This window comes from Vulpes vulpes, chromosome 12 (assembly GCF_048418805.1).
Source record: "Vulpes vulpes isolate BD-2025 chromosome 12, VulVul3, whole genome shotgun sequence".
NCBI lineage: Eukaryota > Metazoa > Chordata > Mammalia > Carnivora > Canidae > Vulpes > Vulpes vulpes.
The window spans coordinates 35,604,230-35,626,847 of NC_132791.1; the positions used below are offsets into that span (position 1 = coordinate 35,604,230).

Consider the following 22,618-nt stretch of genomic DNA (forward strand, 5'->3'; position numbering starts at 1 on the left):
AGTGCGTGGCATGTGGTAACTGCTCAGTGATTTTTTTTTTATTTTATTTTATTTTTTTTTAAATAAATGGGTGGAAAGAATGAGTGAAATAAGGTGGCATTGCCCGGAACCAATGGGGTTCCCAGAACACAGAATTTCAGTGCTAAAACCAAGAAAATATCAGGCAAGCCAGGACAAATTGGTCACTTTAAGATTAATGAATGAATGTGTTTTCCAAAAAAGACCAAAGTTGAAACATAATGGTGAGGTGAGGTTCCTAGGCCAGCCCACTCAACCTTGGTAAACTCATAAACTCATAAATCAGAGTAATGACCTTTTTTTTTTTTTTTAAGTCTTGTACTTTTGTTTGTTTTTGTTTCTTCTTCTTCTATCTCCTCTTCAAATGAAACCTTACTCAAGCACAGTGCATATAAAAGAGGCAAAATAGACACTGATTGATGTGTAAAAGGAAGTACCTGGGGTTTTGGTTTTGGCTTTCCCTTGCCTTCTGTCTCTCCCCTTAGAGGCCCCTAAAAATCCTAGGGCATTACCATGAAAGCCACCAATGTAATAAATCATAGCCCGGGGCCCCTGGAAGTCCCTGAAATTTGACCATTTGACCCTTCTTAATCTGATTTCTGCATTCTGGAACCTCTGTTTGGCATAAGTGGTAGAAGGTGAGTGAGACAGGTAGACAGGTCCAGGGCAATAAGGGGTAGAGGAGGAGATTTCTAGAACAAAAAAGGGCCAGATCTTTACAAGGTCCCCCAGAAATAAAACAGGAGCATTTATGAAAAGGAAGTAGTAGCAGCACCAGGAGAGCCCAGGATCAAGAGGAGTGAAACAGAAGGGGCCACTGGTTTGTGCTGTCATTTGCAAGTGAAGAACTGATTGACTTTATAAACATTTTATCATCCCTGATTATTTTAAGAGAATGAGGTCTTCTGTGTGTTAAGACCCTTGTACATATTAATAATCATTGTCACAGTAAATCCACTTCTAATAATTCCCATGAAAGGCACACTCAGAAATATGTGCAAAGATATATAGAAAAATATTCACTGCAGTTTTTTTTTTAAGATTTTATTTATTTATTCATGAGACACACAGAGAGAGAGACCAAGACATAGGCAGAGGGAGAAGTAGGCTCCCTCTGTGGAGCCTGATATGGAACTTGACCCCAGGACCCCAGGATCACAAAGCAAGGCAAAGGCAGATGCTCAACCACTGAGCCACCCAGGTTCCCTCCCTGCAGTTTTTTAGTGGTAGAAGTTTCCAGGAGGACATGACAACTGAGAAGATTGTAAGATGGTGAATAGGAGTTAGGTAGGCCTATCGGAAATAGAAAGAGGAGATGCTGTTCCATTGAGGGTGGGAAGGAGTATGTACTAAGGTACAAAGATATAACACATTCCAGTGTATTGGGAAACTATAAGAAATTGGGAATTACTGTAGAAAAAAGAGACACTGTGAAGAGAGCAGGGAATGAGGCTGGAAGAGAGGAAGAGGTCAGAGGCAGAACCAAAGTATAATTCCTCTCGTAAAAATCACATTAATTTTACTCTTTGAGTGAAAAACACCATTCTGCAGGTTGGCATGCATACAGAGATAAGAACTCTAACCCTGTGGGCAGGAAATTCAAACCAAGGAAGTAGTGAACTATCCTTGAGTTTAAATATGATTTGAAACAACAAAATAAAGAAGATTAACTATTATGCTACTTTGATGTATCAAATCATCTTTGTATATAATTCATCAGTAGAAGTTCAAGAATTGGTTATCTTTATAAAAATATGGCTCTCCTCTTTGCAGGGTCATCGCAACAGTTCAAGAATTATTTGGGTAATAAGTTTTGTTTCTTTCTCTTTTTTTTTATGATTTATTTATTCATGAGAGACAGAGAGAGGCAGAGAGATAGGTAGAGGGAGAGGCAGGCTCCCTGCAGGGAGCCGGATGGGAGAGATCCCAGAACTTGGCTTCAGGCATCTTGCCTGAGCCAAAGGCAGACATTCAACCATTGAGCCACCCAGGCATCCCATAAGTTTTGTTTCTTATACAAAAAAAAAAAAAGTTATGATTTTAGCCAAGTGGACTGTAAAACAAAATTCTCTATCTCCTTAGCGGGTTTGTGTCCACTTGCATAATAAAAAATTGTTCCAAGTTTACCGTGATCACATTACCTGTTGTTGCCTCTCACCTGCCTGTTCTTAAACTCCTCTTACAGGTTCCTGTCTATCCACCATTATCTGCATCTTTTTGCTGCTTCTGCTGCTAAATAATCATCTCAAAGGAAGCTTTTTGTCCTGCCACTTCCTGCTTCATTGTTCTCCGACCACAAAGACCAAGACCAAAGCAATTTATCACCATCATACCATAGATTGCTTTAATAAACACTGGGTCAATGGGCATACTTGCTCACAGGTGAAAGATTGTCAGACTCAACTGATTGATAAATTGAAACAATTGTGTTTTAAAATGTCCCTCTGTAGGCTTCAGAGAATGTAACTGGTTCAGAAGAAACAACTCATGATGGAAGAACAAGTCTCACAACCTAAAATAAGATTATAAAGCTTTAGAGCTGCAGTCTGGTGTGCATTTCAGAAATTATCCTATCCAGCTCCTTATGGATGAAACAGCTGAAGCCTGAGAGGACAACATGGTGACCATGTGACCTTGGGCAATTTATCTATTTTCCCTTTGCCTTATTTTTCTTATCTATTACATTGATCTTTGCAGTATCCACACCTCAGAGGGTTATTGTAAGAATAAAAGAGATAAGGAAGTAAAGAACTTATCATGCTTAGTCCGTTCAATAAATGTCATTCAATAAATGTTTGTTGCTATGACAGTAGATACAACAAAGGAGCAAGGTGTCCTGAATCTGCTATTGCTTTGCAACAAACTCTGAAAGTTCCTCTGTTCACTGGTCTGTGAACTGAGGCTAGACTAAGTCTGGTTCGGGTTGTGCTGTGGAGCCTCAGGGCTCCCCTAAAGGACCAGAGGAGAGCACAGGGAGGCCAGCACACAGGGCCTGAGCAGCCACTCTCAGCCAAAGCTGTTTATCTTTCCTCTTACTCCTTATATTTTTGTTTGAATAAGAATTCTGCTAAGGGGAGCCTGGGTGGCACAGTTAAGTGTCTGCTTTAGGCTCAGGTCATGATAGGTCCTGGGATCGAGCCCCGGTATCAGACTCCCTGCTCAGCGAGGAGTCTGCTTCTCCCTTTCCCTCTCTCCCTCGTTCATGCTCTCTGTCTCTCTCAAATAAATAAATAAAATCTTAAGAAAAAGAATTCTGCCAAAAAATAAAAATTAACTGTAACAAGATAATCTTTAAGGTTCTTTCAGCTCAAGTTTCTATGGTTTTGCAACAATCACACTATGTTCCTCTATTATTCCAGTTTCAAAATAAAGACAAGGGTTTTAAAGTTTTAAAGATAAAATCAAGTTATGACTGTAGGAACAAAGCTGGTCAGAACTCTAGGCCTCCTGACAATAAGGAAGAGACACGATAATCTCTTGAGGTTAATGGGAAGGAGATTGTCAAATGATTAATGCTCAGTAATGGTCGTGGCCATTCTCATGTCTTGCTTATGGGGAAACAAATTCTGCATTTTTGCTTTTTATTTTCCTCTTGAATCATTCAAATAGTATATATTTTTCTGGACAGGGCTGATGACTATCTACTCTATGATTACATTTATTACCCAATCTTTTCTTGGTAAACTGAAAAGTCAAGTTTGCTGAATTATAGTTTATTGAGAAAGAGGACCTTAAGGAGAGATTTCACCATCACATCTACTTGTATTTATTTTTTAGAAGGTTATAGAGTAGTTATTGCCATACCACTAAAATATCCAGGTGAGGATTTGTGTATTTCAGATGTAATTCTCTGACATAGCTCTCATTTTCAGTGAACCCACTTCAATATCAAAGCTCTCATCAAAAAAGAGATTGTAGTTATGTCAAAATATTAAATAAAATTTGTTGGCACATAATAAGCTTATTATGTTTATTATTAGTTTCTATTGGGTTATTACAAGTAGTCTTATTTATCCCTGCATTTCAGACTTTCCCAGGATAAAAATGTTCAGGTTCACAACTACTATATCAGATTCCAGCATATAAATTCCAAACTGTTCTTTCTGCCTTGCCTTTTCAAGTGTCTCTGAACTAATGTTTCCATTGAATTAAATAGCTCAAGGGCATTGACTTTCATCAGATAAGAAATGTAACTCTAAGAAGTATATAGCTTTTCTACTATAGCTTTATTTCAATATTTTTAAGTATCTCTACATCCAATGTGGCACTTGAACTCACAACCCTGAGATCAAGAGCCACATGCTCCACTGACCAAACCAGCCAGAGGTCCTTCTACTGTATAATTTTAATTCTCACATAGAACACACTTAGTTTGAACTGTGTTATAAGGCATTGCAGTCAACATAACAGATCTGAATGTAAACTTAATAACATGGGCACCTGGGTGACTCAGTGGCTGAGCATGGGCCTTCGGCTCTGGTCATGATCCTGGAATCCTGGGGTTAAGTCCCATAACAGGCTCCCTATAGGGATCCTGCTTCTCCCTCTGCCTATGTCTCTGCCTCTTTCTGTGTCTCTCACGAATAAAATCTTTAAAAAAAAAAAAAATTAAAAATGTAATAAAATGCTTCTGCATTTTCATGAAGATTTTATTAAAGCCTAAATTGCATATCAGTGATTCTTACACATGCATTCCCCCCATAGGTTAGAAAGTACTGTACATACAATGAAAAGAAAATCTTTTACCTAACCATGACCTCTATCTCTCAGTTCCCCCATGTGCAGATTACCACTAGTCCTAGTTTCTTAGGAGAAGAGAGCAGAGGAGGGGCTGGAGGAGAATCTCAAGCAGACTCCCTGTTGAGCATGGAGCCCAAGGTGGGGCTCCACCTCACAACCCTGAAATCATGGCCTGAGCCAAAACCAAGAGTTGGATGCTTAACCAACTGAGACACCCAGCTGCCCCTTCAATGCATTTTTCTGAGATAATTATGGGCATAAGAAAGCAAAACTTCAACATAACTTATTTGATCTGAAAAAAAAAACTCTGTAAGGGACACAGAAGAGGTTTCCTTCTTGATCACAGAAGCATAAATGAATGTTCAGAGAAGTAAATCAATCATTATCACTTCTATAATTATAATTATTAAATATTTTATTTATTTATTTTAGAGAGCATGGACAGCAGGGGAAGGGGCAGAGGGATAAGAGAGAGAGAATCCCAGGAAGACTCCCACTAAGTGGGGAGCCTGACACAGGGCTTGATCCCTGAGATCATGACCTGAGCTTAAAACCGAGAGTCAGAAGCTTTAACTGACTGAGGCCACCCAGGTGCCCCTGTTCTACAATCATTAAGTTGATCACATAGTTAGGTTTTTATGAAGCACCTCTTACATGTCATGGAGGATTGTCAGAAGAAAGGCAGGCAGAGGCAAGGGGCCTTCATCCTAAGAGGAAACTACTCTTAAAAGGAAAAACCCCCATCCTCTTATCACCCCATATTCTACACCAACCTGGAAGGAGCCCTCCACCCTTTCCCACGTGAACAACTGCCTGATAAGTAGATGAGCACGTGAACAAAAACCTGATTGGGTGGCAGGTGCATGGAGGGTTAACCAGATTAAAACAGCCCGCCAAAAAAAAAAAAAAAAAAAACAGCCCGCCAAGGGCAGCCCTGGTGGCTCAGCGGTTTAGCGCTGCCTTCAGTCGAGGGCGTGATCCTGGAGACCCGAGATCGAGTCCCGCGTCGGGCTCTCTGCATGGAGCCTGCTTCTCCCTCTGCCTGTGTCTCTGCCTCTCTCTCCCTCTCTCTCTCTCTGATGAATAAGTAAATAAAATCTTTAAAAAAAAAAAAAAAAAACAGCCCGCCAACAATCTCTTAAAAACCCCCTAGACTTAGAAACTCCAACGGCAACCCTCTCAGATCCCTTCCTTCTTCAGGAGCTTTAGACTGTCACTCAGTAAACTTTGCTTTGCTGTCCGCCATTCCTCGTCTAGTCTGTCTCTTCATTCCTCCAAGTGGTGTGACCAAGAACCTCAGTCACTAAAAGAAAAGCAATCCTGAAACACCTGGAGGCGCTGGGCAGAGGGGCAGAGACAGGATTCCAAGTCCAAATGCGTGATACCTCGGTGCTCTTTGTATCACTTGGAGTGGTTCTTAAATGCTTCAGGTTAAAAGACTGAACAGTTTAAAACTGGGGGAGGCTCTTTTACAATGTAAACGTATTTAATGAGAAATCTTGATTCACAGAGTAGAGTGTAGCCCACACCATTCTGCGACTGCTGAGGACAGTAGAAAGAAAAGTAGAGGCTGGCTTAAGGCTGGCTTTTATAATGCTAATATTTGCCTGCCTCGGCATCTAGGTTTTTGTTGTAAGGATTTCTGAGGAAACCCCAACTGTTACAAGGAAGTGTTGCTTTGGGTTTAATGTTTATCCTGCTAGTGCACTCCACCCTTAAATGATTTTAGTGACTAATAGGCCTGGCACTGGTTCTAACTTAGCAGCTGTGACATCTACTCACCACCTTGTTTTCTCTACCTTCTGCTAATTTGCAGTTGCAGACAAATCGAGATTAAAGAACTTTAAATAAAAGAGGGAACAATGAACTTGCTCTTTAATTTCTACATTGGCTTGGAACAGTGGCCTCACCTAAAAGTCATATGGTCAGTGAGTAGGTTGTGTGTTCCCTGACAAGGGCCCTCCCCTGCCACCACAGTGACTCAGAAGGCAGCCGCAGGGGACAGGAAGGCCTGAGATGCATGTGACAAGCCATCAGCCTTCACCCGGGCAGACAAAGCAGGTGGGATGGCTCACCTCTGCCCTCCAGCTTCATGTTGAGTTTTGGAGATTTTTTTTTCCTCCTCCAATTGCTTTGAATTTTCTCTTTGACCTAATTTCATCTGTGGAAAAATGCTGCCCGGGAGGTTTTGTCTGGGCCTGCCTCACTAAGGAAGACCAGCAATCTGCACACTAAGAATGGAAGACATGTTTCTGTGCTTCAGAGATCACTGACCACACTCTTCCCCAGATGAATCAATTCCTTCCAGCTGGGATCATTTCCATAAGCTGGGATAATGAAGATGTCAATACTCAATTGTCAACCTCCAGGTTTCAAGAGACCACATGTACTCCCCGATTCTGGGGACCAGGTGTCACTATTTTGCAAGGTGTGGCCCAAGACCCACCTACGTTAGAATCACCAAGATTAAGGCATGGTTATCTCTAGAGAAGGGCCCGGTCATCTGTGATTTTAACGAGCACCACAACTAGTTTGCATGCACAGAATTCACTCAGCTAAATCCGAGTTCACACGCTCTCACGGGTGACGCCAGAGGAGGCAAGGAGGCAGTCTGAAGGAAGAGGAATGTTGTTAATGTCACCCTGTCCACACCTCTCTATCTGTCCCATCCTCCTTGGAATGCCATTTCTGATAGCGCAGTGTGTCACTCTAGAAGGAAAGAGTGGAAAGAGGAGAAGCTAAGGAAACAGCAAAGTTCTCCCTCCATTGTATTGGTGCTGGTGTAGGAATGTGCTGGGGAAATGACAGGTCAGACTCCCCAGGTGGCCGAACAGAAGACAGGCTGAACCAGGCAGCTATTGCAGGACAACTGGTGCTTCCTCAGTGTAGGGCTTACTTTTGGCAAGAAGCGCTCTGAAGTCAACTGTTAGGTCCTTTGTAATCCTGGCTTTCTCTAATAAAGCCTCTTAGCCCAGCCAAAAAGAAAAGGAAAAAAAATTCATAAATGCCTTTAAAATAAGCATTTCTGAAGGACTGGTTTTAGAAAGCAGTGGACCAAAATGCTTAAGAATCATTCATGAAGGGGCACCTAGGTGGCTCAGTCAGTTGAGCATCTGCCTTCGGCTCAGGACGTGATCCCAGAGTCCTGGAATCGAGTCCTTCATTGGGCTCCCTGCAAGGAGCCTACTACTTTTCCCTCTGTGTGTGTCTCTCCCTCTCTGTGTGTGTTTCTCATGAATAAATAATTTTTTTTTTTTTAAATCTAGAACAGCAGTTTTCAAGGTTTTAATCTCTGGGCCTTTGGAGTTTCTGAGGTTTTTCAGGGGGTCTGCAAAATCAAAAATATGTTTTTTAATAATATAAAGGTTTTAGCTGCCTATTCCCTGTGTTGACTTTTGCACTCATTGTCCAAAACCGATGATAGGTAAAACCAATGGCCTGGGTAACAGCGGATAGTGGTAAGTCTACTGAGCTAGAAAACATAGGAAGAATGGCCTAAGGGGAAGGGAAGACTTTGATTTTGGATGTATTGATTTTGAAGTGCCTATGGGATATCCAGATGGAGTTGGTATGAAGGCATTTATGGATTTGGATCTCAGCAGAGAGTTTTGAACTGGATGTATGCGCAATCAGCTTAATCTAGGCAAGACGAATAGGAATCATGCTGCTTCTTACATACATCCTAATTCTGCCCCATAGGTTAAATCTCCCTGACATTCTTTTCTTGTCCAAGGATACATAGCCAAGGTTACACTTTCCCACCTGTGTCACCTTGGGCAAGTTTAAAAAGCCTGTGTTTCTCAATTTTTCTCACTCTCATGTGAGGATAAAGGGTTATTATTATAGGATTGCTGTGAGGATTAAAAGACTTAATGCATGTTAAATGCAAATAGTGCATGGTACACAGCAAGTACTCAATAAATATTAGCTACATTTTAAATGATGGCACCTGTACTTTTCTTTGTAGTATTTATCACAATTGTTAGCAGACATAATTACCAGGTTAAAAGCTCCATGAGAGTTTGGAGTCTGGATCTCTGCATAGCACTAGCACTAGCATGTGGTAAATGCTCAATAAATGTTTATTTGATAAATTAATAAATCTATTTTTCCGGGTTGTGGTTGCATCACTGTAAATTCCTTCCCATCTTTAAGCTGCCCTCGGTTCAAGTCAGATCAATGGGTTGAAGAAGTAAGTTCACTGTGACTTGTTCTCTGCTTCATACAGTGTTGTTTCCTCCAAAATCCCTCTGATGGTGCACATACACGAGGGGTCAGTAAGTGCTTAGGGGTTGATTTATTGAATGATATGGATTGATCCTGGTTTCTTGTCCCAACTTTGCCTACGGGCAGATATAAGGCAAAGAGAAAAATTAGGGACAATTACTCTTAGGTTACAGAGGTCACACCTTTACTTGAACTTATTGTAGTATAGTGTGAGGTCTGTTGGAACTTCCCTGTCTTTGTTCCTTACTGGCCGGAAAAACCAGGTAACCTTAGGCAAGACCTAATGGCCAGTAACTGACTACTTCATTATCTCAGGTACTATATAGATAGCATTAAATTCCATACATGCCCCTTATTGTGAATGAATAGGTATTAGTGTAATTGAAAGGATCTCTTTCAGGACACCTGGGAGGCTCAGTGGTTGAGCATTTGCCTTTGGCTCAGGTCGAGATGCCAGGAGAGCTGGCTCCTCCTCTGCCTATGGCTCTGCTTCTCTCTGTCTCTCTCATGAGAGATTAATAAATTAAATAGGTAAATATTTTAAGATAAATAAAATCTTTAAAAAAAAAGAAAGCATCTGTTTCATCTTGTGTTTTACAAATGGATGGGTAAATATTCACTATTCTTTGTTGTGCAGAAATAATAACTACATCAGAGCACTAATAATTCACTAGCTGCGGAGCTTTGGGTTTGTTCATTCCCTCTGGAAGTAAATTTTCTCATTGATAAAATGAAGAGCTTGGATTCTGGTCTAAAGTTTCTTTCAATTCTAACATCTTATTTCCCTTCTATATCCTTCAGTGCACCAGACCCCTCAAAATTAATTTTTGTTCAGCTTTCACCTCTGTTTACAGGGGAAAAATAGATTTCCGTCTTTCTGTAAATCTGTAGGTAAACTTCTTTTTAATTGTGCTTATGTTACCACAAATGACTTTTCCTTGAAAATAAAATACTGAAAACACAGACTTCTTTTCCCATTTGGCCATTAGATGTCGCTCAGCATCCAGGAAGTACAAGAAACCAGGCGTGGATTGTAAAACCCCTATTTGGTCCCCCAGGACCCAGTCCTTCCCACTATCTTGAGTCTGTGGTTTGCTTACTCATGTAATTCATATTTGTGCATCAGTGCAGTGCTGTATGTAACCCCGAAAAGCCCCAGCCTTCCAGAAAACAAGTTTTCCAAATATCCTTTTTTTTTTTTTTTTTTTTTTATTTATTCATGAGAGGCAGAGACACAGGCAGAGGGAGAAGCAGGTTCCCTGTGGGGAGCCTGATACAGGACTTGATCCCAGGACCCCGGGATCACACCCTGAGCCAAAGGCAGACACTTAACCACTGAGTCATCCAGGTGCCCCTCAAAGGTCTTAATTTTGCCATTTCGGTTAACACAGATTTGGTAAGCATTTGGCTTCCTGCAAACCAGTATCAAGGTATTCTATGGCAGAACTCATCCTGTCCTTCAAGGCCTAAATCAAAGGTCACCTCCTCTGTGGAGCCTCATCTGCTCCTGTGGAGCACTGCAGGAAAATCTTTGTCCAAAAAAAAAAAAAGGAAAATCTTTGTCCTAGTGCTTTTGTATTGTGTTTGTTTACAAATCTCTGAAGAGATTCCAAATTTCCTTCATAATATCAATCAATCTGCAGAGGAAATTTTTACTAAGGAGATTGGCAAATATCCACAGTTTTGATATCTTTGTTTTAGGGTAACAGGTATTCTCATACATTCTTAGTGGGAGTGTAGACTGATTTATGCTTTCTGGAAGACAATTCGGCAATATCTGCCAAGATTTTTTAATTGACAGCGTTCTTCTAGACATTTGTCCTAGTGATAGAAAATACTTTCACACATGCAGAAATATTTGTAAAAGAACAGATTCACTGCAAAATTGCTTATGGCAGCAAAAAAACTAGAAATGACTTAAATGCCCGCAGCATAAGGAACTGGTTAAATTGTACATCTTTCAGTGAATTACTATGCAACTGTTAAATATTTATAAGTATAAAATAAAGCTATCCACAAAATATGTCATTAGAAAATGGCTGGGGGACACCTGGGTGGCTCAGTTGGTTAAGCATCCAACTCTTGGTTTCAGCTCAGGTCATGATCTCATGGGTCCTGAAATGGAGCCTTGCATGGGGCTCCATGCTGAGTGGGGAGTCTGCTTGAAAGATTCTCTCCTTCTGCCTCTTTCCCACTCACTCTAGGAAGCACATGCTTTCTCTCTCAAAAAAAAAAAAAACATATTTTTTTAAAACAACCTTAGGAAGTAGGCATTTCTTATTATTGCCATATTACAGATAAAAGTAAGGCAGAGAGAAATTAAATAATTTGTCCAAATGCTAGCTAATGATTAGAGGAGCTGATACTTAAACCCAGGTAGTCTAAATTTCGGGAGACTAGCTCTTAATCATTTATACCTTATTTATGTGCAGTAGTGGAGGAGATATAAAGGTGCTCTAGAAAAGCCTGGTAATGCTGGGGGCACCTGGCTGGAGACTTGGGAGCTAAAGATCAAGGATAGAAGAGAGACTTTTCTTCCCATTCTACACCAGTGGTTCTCAGTCTTCGTTGCATATTAGAATCACTGGCAGAGCTTCTAAAACTACTGTTGCCTGGACCCATTTCAGGTGAATTAGATGAGAATCTGGGAGAAAGACCCAAGCACTGGCATTTTAGACAAAGCTTCCCTAGTGATTCAAATGTGAAGTTGGCATTAAAAATCACTTTCTATATCTTTACCACCACCTTTGGCCCAGGGCGTGATCCTGGAGACCCGGGATCAAGTCCCACATCGGGCTCCCTGCGTGGAGCCTGCTTCTCCCTCCTCCCGTGTCTCTGCCTCTCTCTCTCTCTCTCTCTCTCTCTCTCTCTCTATCATAAATAAATAAATCTTAAAAAAAAAAAAAGAATCTCATAACCGAGCATTATGTCTTATAATACACATCTCTGGAGAACATAGGTTCTTCGTTGACATACTTCTTTATTGTGCTAAAAAAATGATCTCGGATTTTTTTTAAAGATTTTATTTATTTATAAACAAATAATCTCTCATGAGAGACACAGAGCGAAAGAGAGAGAGAGGCAGAGACACAGGCAGAGGGAGAAGCAGGCTCCACACAGGGAACCTGAGGTGGGACTGGATCCCAGGTCTCCAGGATCATAACCTGAGCCAAAGGTGGTGGTAAACCGCTGAGCCACCCGAGCTGCCCCAAAATGATCTCTTTGAAATTTGATGTATTAGATAGGCTTATGTAACAAAAACAAGACTTTTAGGTTTTTGCCAAAAATTCTTTATATACATACTTTAATTGTCAAATTACCCATAACCTGATATAATTGAGTTCATTCTATTTCCTTATAAATAAAAAGCCTTCTGATCTAACATGTCCTTAATATAATATAGATTTGTCAGCTATATATGTTTCTTAATAGAATAGGGGCCAACAAAGTTTTAAAATATATTTCATGTTTCTGTTCCTGGCATCTTCATTCCTCTTTCCTTCGCTATATCATTCTGCACAAAAGCATCTTTGCGGTCTCATGTATCAAAGAGCTAAGGTTGCTTCCATGAGTCAAAAAGAAGTTAGCAATTTATAGATAAAATGCTTTCAGAAATGATTTAAGTTCATCAGTCACAATTGTGTTCTGTTTTATTGGCCTATAACAGCTAAAGGAGGGCTTTCTAGAAAATTCCAATGATGGCTTTATTAGAGCTGAAGTAGGACACACCATGTAACCCAGGGGTAAAAATGTTCATGCCAGGCCAATTATTAACTGGATCCTAGGCTAATAAACGAAAATATTTGGGATGAGGAAGAATCACAGTAAGCTTGAGTGCATTTTTGGCAGACTTGAGTTGGGAAGGTAAATGTTGGCCTAAGAAGATAGGTGGCAAATATGGCAGCTAGCAGGTAGGTGATCAAAGGCCCACTTATACCCCAAAACCTGTGGTTAGTCTCCATCACCTTACAGTAGGTGGCTTTTTGATCATTAACTTGGCATCCTCTGAGATATTTATTTATCCTCTTGAGAAAAAAGTCCGGTATTCACCACTTTTCCTTCTTCAGAATGCTACCATTTATACCTGAGCAATGCTTACTTACTTACTTATTTATTTTCCAGGGAGAGAGAAGTAGACTCCCTGCCAAACAGGGATCCTGATGCAGGGCTTGATCCTGGGATTCCAAGATCATAACCTAAGCCAAAGGCCGATGCCCAATGAACTGAGCCACCCAGGTGCCCCTTGAGCGGTGGTTTAAAATCATTTCTAATTAGTTACGAATTTTACTATATGCACAGGGAAACTGAGGCACAAAGACTTTCCTATGAAGTTAAGTGCTCCAGCCTAACCTACCACTACATTTCAGTACAGAACCTTCAGTGTAATCATGGTCATGGTGACCTTTGATCATCATCAGATGAAGACTGAATTTCAGCACTGCAATTTTTTTTGTGAGTGTGTGTGCATGAACATGTGCAAAGTGGGGTGAGGAGCAGAGTGAGAGGAACAGAGGACCTTAAAGTAAGCTTCAAGCCCAGTGCAGAGCCTGATCCAGGGCTGGATCTCATGACCCTGAGATCATGACCTCAGCTAAAATCAAGAGTCAGATGCTCAACCAATCAAGCCACCCAGACCTTCAAGACTGCAATATTAATTGGCCACAGGTGGATTACTTAATTGTTTTCTGTGTTTTTTTTTTAAGGTTTTTTTTTAAGTTCTTTCTTTTTTTTTTTTTTTTTTAACATGCTCAGGGTTCCTAGGTGGCTCAGTTGGTTTAAAAAAAAGGGGGGGGGGAAAGGAAGAGTTAAAAAGAGTCTCCTGTTCCACTCCCTACACCAGCTAGATGCCCTCTTGATTGTCTCATTTTTAAAAATCTATATAATCTCTACCTGCAACATGGGGCTTGAATTAACAACCCCAAGATCAGAGTCACATGTTCTTCTGAATGAAACAGCTAGGCATCCATCCCTGTTCTCATTTTTTTTTAATGTTTTTTTTTTATTTATTTATGATAGTCACACAGAGAGAGAGAGAGAGGCAGAGACACAGGCAGAGGGAGAAGCAGGCTCCAAGCACTGGGAGCCCGACGTGGGACTCCATCCTGGGTCTCCAGGATCGCGCCCTGGGCCAAAGGCAGGCGCCAAACCGCTGCGCCATTCAGGGATCCCCCCTGTTTTCATTTTTTAAATTAAAAAAGCCCTTCAGTAAAAGGCTCTCATTTACCTTTCATAGGGCTCTCAGAGAAACCCTGTTACATTCTAAATATTTCTTGCTACCTCAACAATAGTTCTAAAACAATGGTAGACTACAATAAAAATAGAATCATGGAAAAAATACAATGCTAATTTACCACAGAACACTTACAACCAATTTATTTTATATACCACTAGAGCAACTAAACATTTATTTAATAAACATTTATTGAATATCTGCCCTTTTGTTTAATATTCCAACTGATTTTTTTTTTTTTTAAATTCATGAGAGACCGCAGAGAGAGGCAGAGACATAGGCAGAGAGAGAAGCAGGCTTCCTGCAAGGGGCTGATGCAGGACTTGATCACAGGACCCTGGGATCACAACCTGAGCCAAAGGTGGACACTCAACCACCCAGGTACCCCTCATGTAGACATTTTCATATGTTTTCCTCTAAAAGCATTATGGTTTAAGCTTTTACATTTAGGTTTGTGATCCATTTCAAACTATTTTTTGTGTATGTTGTGAGCTAAGGATTGGGATTCATTTTTCCGCATGACTAGTTAGTTGTTTCAGTGTAATTTACTGAAATTACTTTCTTTTACTCATCATATTGCTTTGATGCCTTTTTGAAAATCAAAAGGCCATATAAGAAAAGGGTGCCTGGATGGCACAGTCGGTTGAGCATCTTACTGTTGGATTGGGCTCAGGTCATGATCTTGGGGTTTGGGGATCAAGCCCCACATCCAACTCTGCACCCAGTAGGGAGTCTGCTTAAATTCTCTCTGCCCCTTCTACTCATGCTCTCTCTCTTTCTAAAGTAAATAGATAAGTAGATTTTTTTTAAAGGCCATATAAGAATGGGTGGTTTGCATTTTAAAATTATTTTTGGTTATGAATTTTTCATAACCAAAGTTATGTGTTGTGTTCTGAAGATGTGTTGTGATCTGAAGATCTGGTTATATAATATTTATTTTTTATCTTTGGGCACCTTTTTGGGTAACTACATTGCCAGTTTTATTAAATGGTCCTTGTGTGCTTTAAAAGTATGTTTTTTCTCTAATTGTTGGTTTCAGAGCTCTCTCAATCTTTTGATGGAGTGTTTCGTATGCTTAAAACATATTTTTGGCTTGAGTTCTCATTTTTAAAAATATTTGTTATAATCTCCTAGCTTGTCATGCTTGTGGGATGGCAAGGACACTAGTGTGTGACTCAATCACAATAAGGGGGAGAGGAGTAGGAGTTGAGGACAAAGAAGCAATAGATCACTTCTTAAAGGCTTTGGATTTTACTGTGAGTATGTTGAGCCATCATTAAGGGTTATGAGCAGAGGATTACACTGATGACATGCTGAGAACAGACTAAGATGTGGGGGTGGCATTCCATAAGACACATTACAGAAGGCCAGACAAGTGAAGATGATCTGGCCTAGGGTATATAGAAGAAACGATGAGAAAGGTTTGAATTCTGGAAATATTTTGAAATGTCAAGAGCCAACATATTTAGTTAATAGTTTAAATGTGAAAAAAAAATAGTTTAAATGTGAGATATGAGGGGTGCCTGGTGGCTCAGTTGATCAAGCATCTGCCTTAGGCTTCAGTCGTGGTCCTGGAGTCCTGGGATTGAGCCCTTTATAGGGCTCCCTGCTCAGTGGGGTATCTGTTTCTCCCTCTGCCTCTGCCTGCCACTTCCCCCACTTGTGCTGTCTGTCAAATAAATAAATAAAATCTTAAAAAAAAAAAAATAGAGACACCTGGGTGGCTCAGTAGTTGAGCATCTGCCTTTGGCTCAGGGCATGATCCCGGGATCCTGGATCGTGTCCCTCTCTCTCTGTGTCTCTCATGAATAAATAAAATCTTTAAAAATAAGTAAGTAAGCAAATAAATAAATAATAAATAAATAAATAAATGTATGTGGAGTGTGAGAGAAAGGGAGGGGAGGATTCAAGGATGATTCTAAGAATTTGGGGGTTTTTTGTTATAATTTTTTTAAAAGCAAAAATGAATTATTGGGACTTAATCAAGATAAAAAGCTTCTGCACAGCAAAAGAAACAGTCAACAAAACTAAAGGTTGTAGACAACCTACAGAATGGGCGAAGATATTTGCAAATGACGTATCAGATAAAGGGCTAGTATCCAAGATCTATAAAGAACTGATTAAACTCAACACCAAAGAAACAAACAATCCAATCATGAAATGAGCAAAAGACATGAACAGAAATTTCACCAAAGAAAACATACACATGGCCAACAAGCACATGAGAAAATGCTCCACATCACTGGCCATCAGGGAAATACAAATCAAAACCACAATGAGATACCACCTCACACCAGTGAGAATGGGGAAAATTAACAAGACAGAAAACAACAAATGTTGGAGAGGATGTGGAGAAAGGGGAATCCTCTTGCACTGTTGGTGGGAATGTGAACTGGTACAGCCACTCTGGAAAACTGTGTGGAGGTTCCTCAAAGAGTTAAAAATAGACCTGCCCTACGACCCAGCAATTGCACTGCTGGGGATTTACCCCAAAGATACAGATGCAGTGAAACAGCAGGGCACCTGCCCCCCAATGTTTATAGCAGCAATGATTCTAAGATTTTTGGTCAGAACTATTGCAAGGATGAAGTTACTGATTACAAAGCAGAGTGGAGGTGGGGATAAATGTCTCTATATCTAGATACCTGTAAGCTCCATACAGGCACAGCCAGTATCTTCTTTCTCTGCAACCTCTCAATAGTGCCTTCATTATCAGAACCCCAATAAATATAATAATGCTAACAGCTAATATGTATCTAGTATTTGTGTGCCAGGCATGGTATCATTAATGTAAATATAAATTTAATCTTTTAATGTACATTTATATTTGATCATTTAGTCGTCACACAAACTTAGGTGATAGGTCCTATTATTATCCTCATTTATACATAGGGTCACTGAGCCCTATAAAAGTTAAATAACTTGTTCAAGTTTGTATAACTAGTAAAAAGGAAAGCTGGTTTTTTTTTCCTTTTAATAAGTTTTCTCCAGATGTAGCACTTTATTTTTTCTTTAAAAATCATTGTTTTAGGGCACCCAGGGTGCTCATTTGGGTAAATGTCTGGTTTTAGCTCAAATCAGGATCCCAGGGTCCTGGGATTGAGCCCCCAGTCAGGCTCCCTGCTCAGCGGGGAGTTGCTTCTCCCTTTCCCCTTGCTCGTGCTCTCTCTCTCTCTCTGTAATAAATAAAATCTTAAGAAAAAAAACTATTGCTTTAATATTTGGACAGATGAGAGAATCACATAGTTTAAATGTGAAATGACAAGTTTCTCTTTCAAACTTTTTCTCAACTGTCCACTCCCCCTCCATGGGTAATCAGTCTTACTAGTTTCTTGAATATTCTTTCAGGAAAACTCTATTTCCTAGACAAGCAGATATAAAACAGAAAAAGGGATCCCTGGGTGGCGCAGTAGTTTGGCGCCTGCCTTTGGCCCAGGACGCGATCCTGGAGACCCGGGATCGAATCCCACGTAGGGCTCCCGGTGCATGGAGCCTGCTTCTCCCTCTGCCTGTGTCTCTGCCTCTCTCTCTCTCTCTCTCTCTCTCTCTGTGTGTGAGACTATCATAAATCAATAAAAAATTTATTAAAAAAAATAATAAAATATTTTCCTCCTCTTTGTGTTTTCACAGAGAGTAACGTACTTTATATATTGCCTTGTACCTTGTATTTCCACTCAAGAACTTTCCTCCTGGTTATACTATAATTCATTTGATTGGTCCCCCATTGGCAGATACTTAGTATACTACTAGTCATTTGTTATTATCAACAGTTCTGCAAGAAATTTCCTTGTATATATACTGTTGGCAAAGGTGAAAGCTAGTATTAAAACCTACATCTGTTTGACCTCGAAGCTACTTACTTTTCATACTGCACTGCCTCCCCGTATGTTGTTGCTTAATTCGAGAGGGCGATTCTTCTTCTTTTTTTAAGATTTTATTTATTTATTTAACAGAGAGAGAGAGCACACAAGCAGGGGGAGCAGGAGGCAGAGGGAGAGGAGAAGCAGAAGCAGGCTGACTGCTTGGGGCTTAATGCAGAGCTTGATCCCAGGACCCTGAGATCATGACCTGACCCAAAGACAAATGCTTAACCACTGCGCCATGCAGGCTCGAGAGGGTGATTCTTCTTAACTCCTCTCAGTTTAATGAGAATACTTTATGTCTTTACCTCTGTGACTCCTGGCTTCCAATTCAAGGTGTAATCACTCCTGAACACCTCTTATGTTCATAAAACACCCAGTCTCCCCAGGGGATCTGGGACCCTCATCCACACTCCTATGACCCTGATGACAGAGTCTAGAAAAGGGAAATCATCAATTCAGAGCACTTGAGAAAGATTTTCTTTGTTTATTGTTTTTTTTTTTTTTTTTTTAAGATTTTATTTATTTATTCATGAGAGACACAGAGAGAGAGAGGCTGAGACACAGGCAAGCTCCATGCAGGGAGACTGATGTGGGACCTCGATCTGAGGTGTCCAGGATCAGGCCCTGGGCTGAAGGTGACGCTAAAGCACTGAGCCACCTGGGCTGCCCTGCTTATTGGTTTGAAGCAAATGTACTTTGGGAAGTGACCCAGAGGGTGAAAATGTCTAGGGCAAAGGGCAAACCTGTTCTTAAGTGAGATAGTGATCTGACTCCTGCAAAGACAGATTGCACACCAGTATCTTGAGCAATTTATCACATCATCCTGACATTTAACGTTCATCATTTTTCTCTTGCACAACTTTTCATTGTGCATGGGCTAACTTTATTCCAGATTTGAGTCATTTCCTGTTAAATTTTACATCTACCTTGTAGTGCTTAGCAATTCTGTGTGGCTCTGAACTTTGGTCTAGTTTGTGTTGTAATGGCATGCTCTCCTCCATGAACTTTCACCTAGATACCTGATTCCCTGAAATTATTAATAGTACTGTATCTGGGCATACTAATTCTTTTTAATACTGTATATTGATACTTGAGACAACTAAATACTTCATAAATGTCATTAGCACATACATTTAAAGTTTAAAAACTTTTAAAAACTAAAAAAAAGTTAAAACTACTTTTCCATCAGCCATAGAAAGCAGCACTTGCTTCGGTTTTTTTTTTAAGGTTTATTTATTTATTTATTTCAGAGGGAAGAGGGAGAAAAGGGGCAGTGGGAGAGGGAGATTCTCAAGCAGACTCCCTACTAAATGTGGAGACTTACAAGGGGCTTGATCTCATGACCCTGAGATCATGACCTGAGCTGAAATCAAGAGTTGGACCCTTAACCAACTGAGTCACTCAGGCTCCCCAAGCACTTGCTTATCTTTTTCATTCTGTGGTAAAAGTAATAATATTTACTGAGCCCTACTATATGCTAGGTATTGTTGTAAACCCTTTAGGTAGCACTCACAAGAGGTAGACTCTATTATTATTTTCATTTTGTAAGCATAGAAACTGAAACACACAGAGGTTAAGTATTTGCTTCAGCCTCTACTCAATGGCTATTAGTAGGGAAACTGAGATTTGGAACCCCTGTGGTCTGGTTTTGGAGCCCATACCATTAACCACTCTACCATGAATTTGTTAGAACTCAAAGCCCTCTATCTACCTTACTGTTACTGCCATTCCTTATCTGCTCTTTGTCTTTCTGCCCTACCTGTCACCAGCTCTACTGTACCATCTTAGCCAAACAGTGGCAAAGCTGAGTTGAGGAATCAATAACCCAACTTAGTTAATGTACTGGAAAGTCAAGATACTGTGACTGGGAAATGATTGTATTACCAGTGGCTGGCTCTCTACTAGTTGAGAACATTTCAATGAGTGTCACAGTCCTGTAGAGAGGCCAAAAAAGCGATAAGGTAAGTCAAACCATGCTGTGGGGTGGGTTTGTATTCTAGGGAGGGTCGAGGAATTATCCATGACCCTCAACGTGAAGCGGGAGTAGACAAGCTTTAGACCAAAGAACACTTGCTTACCCATCTCTGGCTTCATAGAGATTTCAAACTTTAAGGTTTCCACGAGAGCAGACAAAACTAGCTCCTTCTTCTTTCAAAATAGCTGTCCTTTCTGAAGATTTCTTGAATCCTCCAGTGGTCTCTCTGCAACCCAGCTTTCATACTGCTGCCAGAAACCACGTAATCTCCTCCAAGGACTCCTCAATATCACTGCAAGAATGGAGTTTAAACCCCTGAGCTCATCCTACCAAGCCTACCTGCCTCTTTGTTTGCCACTCCCTCCAAATACCCTTCATTTCATTCCTTCCACAACTGGAGCGGATCACCTCTGTTCTAGTTCAGCCCCTTTGCATGCTTTTCAAGGATCCCCCAGATCTAGCTTTCTATCCCCATCTCCTACTCTCTTCCAGCGTATCAACTTTCCCAGTTGCACCACACTAAGCTTGTGCATTTTGCGAATATGCTTCCCTTCCCTGTTCCTCACTTGTTCTTAAAGACCCTGCTTCAGCACCACCTTCTTTATGAGAGCTTTCTTACAACTACCCCCCCCCCCCATCCCTAGTTTGAGTGAGCTGCAGCTCCAGCTATGTCCTCAGGGTATGAGTCTCTGTTTAGATTACATTGTATCTTCAATGTCCTGTATTTGATTGTTAACGATCTTTTCTCCTCTGATAGGTTGTAGGCTACTTGAGAATGGTGAAAGACATGTTTTCATTTCTGTCTACTGTTGCAAGTTCTCCTAAAGTACCTGGTACATAGATCATGTTCATTGTGATGTAATTTAGAGTATTGTTGGGGTCCAGAGCTGATGGCCAAGAAAGAATTCTTGAGACATCTTTGGTGCAAAAAGGTCACTTTATTAAAGTATGTGGACAGGACCAGTGGGCAGAAAGAGTTGCATTGGGGTTGTGAGGAATGGCTGATTATATACTTTGGAGTTGGGGGAGGTAAGGACAAAGGGAGTTGTCCAAAAGGACTTTCAGGATACTGGAGACCTGGCTATTCCCAAACTAAGATTGTTTTTCCCTCTTGAAAGGCATTAATATTAAGACAGTTGGGAGTTTCCTGGAGGGAGTTATACTCAACCTATCTCAAGTATTTGTCAATGGGCTGTAGGTATAAGGGGATTTGATTTTATTTACATTCCCTTCTGGCTTTGCTTCCCACCTCACTCTGGAGGGCAGGGTGATGTTAGGATGCCAGGAAACTGAGTCAATGGGTTTCTAGAAGTTAGACTATTGACAAAATTGCTTTTTTCATGTAAATCACTAAAATATTTGTAAATGATGGAGACTCACATCCTGCAGGACTGTGATCTCTATCAGTTAACCACTAGTTGGTTTTCTTCTCTCCTTTCCTTAGATTAAGGGCAACCAGGAGTGCCTGGAGAATGTCATACATATCCCACCAGGGAGTGGGGATGGGAGTTTAAGGGGTGTCAGCTTCTGCTTTGCCCTCAGCTTCCCTCTGTGACCTCATCAACTGGAAATTCCCTGAATAATCTATTTCTTTTTTGTTGTTGGTAGTCGTGGTGGTAAGATTTTTTGAATTATGTCAGAGAGAGTTCACGGAATCAGGTGAGGGAGAGAGAGAATCCCAAGTAGACTTTGAGCTGAGCAGAGCCCATTGTGGGGCTTGAACCCATGACCCTTAAATCATGACCTGAGTCCAAATCAAGAGTCACACACAACCGACTGAGCCACCTAGGCACCCCATGAATTTTTTAAAGATTAATTTATTTTGAGAGAGAGAGAGAGCATGCATACACATGAGCACAGGGAGGAAGGGCAGAGGGAGAGGGAGAGAATCTCAAGGCCCTCCTTGAATAGTCTGCTTCTTGTAAGTAAAAGAAATGCCAGGCAACATTTGCTAAATCATTTGTTTATGAGGTAGATCAAAGTAATAGGTGATGCTACTCTCTTCATAAATGTAGGGGTATCTTTCAAGTGTGGCTGAAACACTCTAGAATGGCACTGTCAGATAGGATAACCATAGCTACAGGTGGCTATTCAAGTTTAAAATACTTAAAAATAGGGGGGAATCCATGGGTGGCTTAGTGGTTTAGCACCTGCCTTTGGCCCAGGGTGTGATCCTGGGGTCCCGGGATTGAGTCCCATGTCAGGGTCCCTGCATGGAGCCTGCTTCTCCCTCTGCCTGTGTCTCTGCCTCTCTCTCTCTCTCTCTTTAATGAATAAATGAATAAATAAATAAATAAATAATCTTTAAAAATAAATAAAATGTAAACTTTCTGTTCCTTAATCACCTTACCCACATTTCAGATGCTCAATAGCTTCATGTGGCTAGTGGCTAGTCTATGGTTAACACAGATATAGAATATTTCTATCACAAATTTCTATTAGCACTGATCTAGAAAGATAATTGGTACAGATCAAGGGAGTCCATATAAAGTTTATATGCCACTGAAAAATTATTTTTGTGAGCATATTAGGATTAATAATGGTATTATAATCTTAGAGAATTTT

At 40.6% G+C, this 22,618-nt stretch overlaps 1 protein-coding gene and 1 pseudogene across 15 annotated transcripts in view; one reads left to right on the top strand and one right to left on the bottom strand.

The window, feature by feature from the left end:
* The window catches only part of PLIN2 (perilipin 2), a 91,552-nt gene that overhangs the window by 28,413 nt on the left and 40,521 nt on the right, over positions 1–22,618 (top strand). For 4 of the 15 annotated variants that reach the window (XR_011995536.1, XR_011995534.1, XR_011995537.1 and 1 more), the window contains exon 4: positions 2,204–3,974. The exons of 8 other annotated variants lie outside the window; for them this stretch is intronic. The gene's annotated coding sequence lies outside the window, so the exon portion shown is untranslated. Of the gene's footprint in view, positions 1–1,791; positions 1,822–2,203; positions 3,975–22,618 lie in introns of those variants that run through there. 3 more of the 15 variants (XR_011995535.1, XR_011995539.1, XR_011995542.1) reach the window with 1 other exon arrangement.
* Positions 1–22,618, bottom strand: part of LOC112921923 (large ribosomal subunit protein uL30-like) — a 215,474-nt pseudogene that overhangs the window by 13,586 nt on the left and 179,270 nt on the right.